Raw genomic sequence first — 5,003 nt, forward strand, 5'->3', positions numbered from 1 at the left:
TGTTCCAGGGCAGATCGGTTCTCCTGCACATGCGATTTGCGATGCCGATCTGCCCTGGAACAGCGGAGAAAGCGTTGGAAAGCTTCACCTATTCCAACGCTGAAGAACTGGGTGAGATTATGTTAAAATGTGTGGCCATGTCACTGGTCACACATTCTAACGTAGTCTCAAACTTTGATAGATCACATGCCTACCTGTAATCATTTAATCAGAGAAATAGATTATAATAGGGAACATTACAGTGTAATATTCCCCATTATAATCCACTTGTCTGATTACATGAAATAGCAGTACACAACTACTATTCCCCATCCCCCCCGAACTTACCCAGCCAGAGGACAGCAGCCAAGGAGTTTCGATGTGAGCACTGTAGGGGGCGGGACTTGTGACACAAACATGCCTCCTGTGACTCACCTCCCCTCCGGCTGCCTGATACTATGGACACGGCCGGGAGGGGAGGTGACTCAAAGGACCCGCCCCCTCACTGAGAAGCCCGTTGGCAGTGCGGGCCCCGGTGTTCGAACACCGGGACCGTGCACTGCCAAAAAAATCAGGACCGGCCACAGGGCTCAGTTCACTTTGGCTCGATTTACTCAGCAGCTAAGGTAATAACCCTCAAAGTGGATATTTTTCACATTAATCACCTGTGGACCGGCCACTACACACATAAAGCCAGTACGCAGCCCCATTATTTTGGAAGGATATTCTGGAAGGATTCTGGAAGGATGTACCTGTATGTCCTCCTGTCGCCAATATGCAGCAGCAGCAAAAAATAAAGCATAATAAAATTTTTAACCCCCCTCCTTTCCTGTAAATGTCAGCTCCATTCTATCTCTGCTCTGACTGATTAACCCCTTCACCTCCCTTATCCTGCACATCTGTACTTTACTCTGTACCTTTCATTCCCATCCTCCCAATGTTTACAGTGTTGCATGATTGAGCAATTTTCAAGCAGTTACCAATCATTAATGAATGCCTCAGTATTGAGGCATTCATTAATGAAATAGTTAAGCTTTTGTAAAAGCTTCTTTGTTTCATTAATGAAAGAATGAAGCCGTTACATGCAAATACGGGAGCGCTAAATAGCGATCCCGTATTTGACAGCTGAAAATAGCAGAGAGGTAGCAGAGTGAGTCACCTCTCTGCTATTCGTTTTGACAGCTCGATGTTTATGATACTTTGCACCAAAGAGATACAATGTATCTCTTTTAGTGAAATGTATCAGACTTCTGATCGTCTGGGCCGATCAAAGACCTTTTAGTGAGATCTGAATCTGACATGCTGTCAGGATCAGTCTCTAAGGTTATTATTAGCTGTTCCTAAGTTTGGAACAGCCTAAAAATAGCCAAAACATTTTTTTCAAGTTAATTTATCAAGCAGTTATAGTGACTGCTTGATATAAACTGACAAAAAAAGTTTTTCTTTTTTTCCTTTTTTTACACAAAGTGTAAAAAAAATAAAAATAAAGTGTAAAACAAAATTAGGAAAATAAAAATGATATATGAAAATATATTTTTATACTGTAATTATTATAACAAATTTCAAAAAAATAATAATAATAATAATCAAAACTTGTGAAAACAAGTGTTTTCTTCTAGTTTTTTTCCTCATTGTTTTTATATTTTATTCAAACTAAGTGAGGCATTAAGTACACATGTTTGATATGACTATATAGCCCTATCTGTCCTCTAAAAAACAATATATAATATGAGTGGATACATTTAGTAAGAAAGTATATTACTGCTGTGGAAGAATCACACAGCAAAAATGTAAAAAGTGTGTCAGTCATTTATGAACAGAAACTGAAAACTAGCTCAGTCATGAAGGGGTTAAATAGGCATAAGCTAAACTGTATCTATCACAGCAGCGAAGGAAAAGTATAGTGGGTTTGGTCAATTTTCCTTGGACAGTTACAAGTTTTATGATGTTATATGTAATTTCTAAGTATTTATATATACAGTACATCTACAAATAAACATTTGGGTTCATTCATGATTGGTTGAACTTGTGTCATTTTTCAATCTGACTAACTATGTAACTATGTCAATATGTATCTAGGATGCTCAAGTTTAAAAACACCTACTGAGCTTATAAGAAACTGCCAGCATGTTTTCAAGTGTATCTATATCTGCAGGCAGGACCTCCTGAATTAAAGGCTCACTATTACCCTCCCCATTCCACCTCTCAAGTCTAACTATTAAATAATGAGGCCACTCGTACATTAAAGAACTAACAGAGATGCTTTGGAAGCAGGAGGGGATGGCTTAAGAACAACAGGAATAAGCCTGCCCCTATCTCTGGATGTATTGATCATTCTGACGTGTGGTTTTCACTGTAGAAAGCCTCTAATTAGGCATGGGTTTTGGTCTTATGCTCAGTTTGATTCGCAAGGGTTTACTTTAACCGAATGCCAATAACTTTGTAACTGTCACATGGAGCATGCAAAATGTTCCAAAAACACACTGTAACAGGACCAGAGCAAATTCTAGTTAAACTGCAAGTGTGCAAAAACATTTAGCTCGCTGGAAAAAGACAGATATCTTATTTTGCATAAACAGAACACTGACAAGAAAGGTAAAATCCAAGAGGCTGTCCTCTGCTGGTAGTTTCCATACTTCTTTTAGGTCTCATTCACAATGACATTGTCAAACCTGACTTTATAAGCATTAGGAGCAGTCTTTCTCAACCAGGGTGCCGTAGCACACTGGGGTGCCTTCAGGCTTCCTCAGTGGTGCCTCGAAATTTTCACAAAGCGTCATGCCTCTGATATAAAAAAGGGCTCCTGACGTGAAGGGGGACTCCTGATGTGAAAGGAGGGGGGACATTGATGTGAATGAGGAAGACTCTGATGTGAATGAGGGGACTCTGATGTGAACGAGGGAGCCATGATGTGAATGTGGGGGACTCTGATGTGAAATAAGGCGGCTTCTGATGTGAAGGGGGGCACCTGATGTAAAGGGGGGCTCTGATGTGAAAGAAGGGATTTTGATGTGACGGGGGGCTCTGATGTGAAGGGGGAAACCTATTTTTTTTGTGTTTTTGCATGTTGTCCCCCCTTAAAATCCATACCAGGCTCCCATCTTGAAAAAGGGTCTGGTATGGATTTTGTAGGGGCCACAGATTGTTTTTTAAATTTACGGTTTTTACATTTTAGACTGGTGTGTCTCAAGATTTTGAAAGGATACCATGACTGAAAAAAGGTTGAGAAGCACTGGTTTACAGCACATTTTTAAATGCATATAAATGCACTTAATTGATTTCCAAATTTAACATTCAGGCTTTGTGTTTACCTGCGTTTACCTTCATTCAGCTTAGCTGTGTTTGCAGAAAACAGAATGCTGTGAGGGGAATTCACTAAGAATGGAACAGCTGTCCATGGTAACTAGGGATGCACAGATACTTTTAGAGTACCAGTGCAGATACTTGGCATTTTCATGAGAACTACCAGGGTTGCAGCGGTTGCAGCTGGGACCTGGCTCTGGCGCTCCACCACTGTCTTGAAATCATTAGTCTGTATTGTTTTAGAAAAACTGTCACATGACAATAAACAAAAAGGTATCAGTACTCGTACTTGTAAGTACTCAAGGGGCCACAGATTGTTTTTTAAATTTACGGTTTTTACATTTTAGACTGGTGTGTCTCAAGATTTTGAAAGGATACCATGACTGAAAAAAGGTTGAGAAGCACTGGTTTACAGCACATTTTTAAATGCATATAAATGCACTTAATTGATTTCCAAATTTAACATTCAGGCTTTGTGTTTACCTGCGTTTACCTTCATTCAGCTTAGCTGTGTTTGCAGAAAACAGAATGCTGTGAGGGGAATTCACTAAGAATGGAACAGCTGTCCATGGTAACTAGGGATGCACAGATACTTTTAGAGTACCAGTGCAGATACTTGGCATTTTCATGAGAACTACCAGGGTTGCAGCGGTTGCAGCTGGGACCTGGCTCTGGCGCTCCACCACTGTCTTGAAATCATTAGTCTGTATTGTTTTAGAAAAACTGTCACATGACAATAAACAAAAAGGTATCAGTACTCGTACTTGTAAGTATTGTAAGTACTCGGCAAGTACCAGTACTCGCAAAACTGGTATCTGTGCATCCCTTTATTTATATTTATAAAAACAAAATCGTACATTAAAACAGAGATGTACAAATCCCAGGAGCTCCGTGTGCTCCTTACAAATGACAGCTGCCTCCTAATTTTGTAATTTTTCTCTAGTGTAGTCTTGGAGCTCAAAAGTATCGGTACTTGTACCGAGTACTGTACTTGGTATCTGTGCAACGCTAATGGTAACCAATCAACTTCTGGCTTTAATTTTTAAAGCTTAACTGAACAAGCTGAAGAGAGAAGCTCATTGGTTAATATGAACAGCTGCTCCAGAATCTGTCTGCTCCAGTTTTAGTAAATTCCGCCCGTGCGTCCAGGGGCAGATTAAAAGCTCTAAATGTGTGTAAACACATGTAAATGTACATGAATGTGTGCAAGTGCATCTAAACATTTCAGCAGGAGTTGTTTATACTTCCCAGATAGCTTTTCCTGTGTTTAACCCCTTCATGACTGAGGCCCTTTTTTCAATTTTTGCACCCATGTTATATTCCACATTTTAGGCCTGAAAATGACGTAAAACCCCCCAACATTATATATTTTCTGAATGCCAAGACCCTATAGAATAAAATGGTGGTAGTTGAAAATTTTTATGTTGCGCAATATTAGCGCAACTCCTTATTAAACCCCAAAATTTAGTGACAAATTTAATTAAATGCCCCAAAACACAACAAATTACCCATATTTTAAATGAAATATAAAAGATGAGGTTTCAACGAGTAAAACGATGCCCAACATGCCCAGTTTACAGATTGCGTGCGACCGTGAAACGGCGAAAAACTGCAGTACCCCAAAAAGTCAATAAAAGACACTTTAAAAGCCCCCACAGGTCATCAATTTAGAAATACCCCAAAATACTGGCCCTAGGATTATTGCTCTCACTCCGGCGTGC

This window comes from Nanorana parkeri, unplaced genomic scaffold, assembly GCF_000935625.1.
Source record: "Nanorana parkeri isolate BGI_ZX_2015 unplaced genomic scaffold, ASM93562v1 scaffold104, whole genome shotgun sequence".
NCBI lineage: Eukaryota > Metazoa > Chordata > Amphibia > Anura > Dicroglossidae > Nanorana > Nanorana parkeri.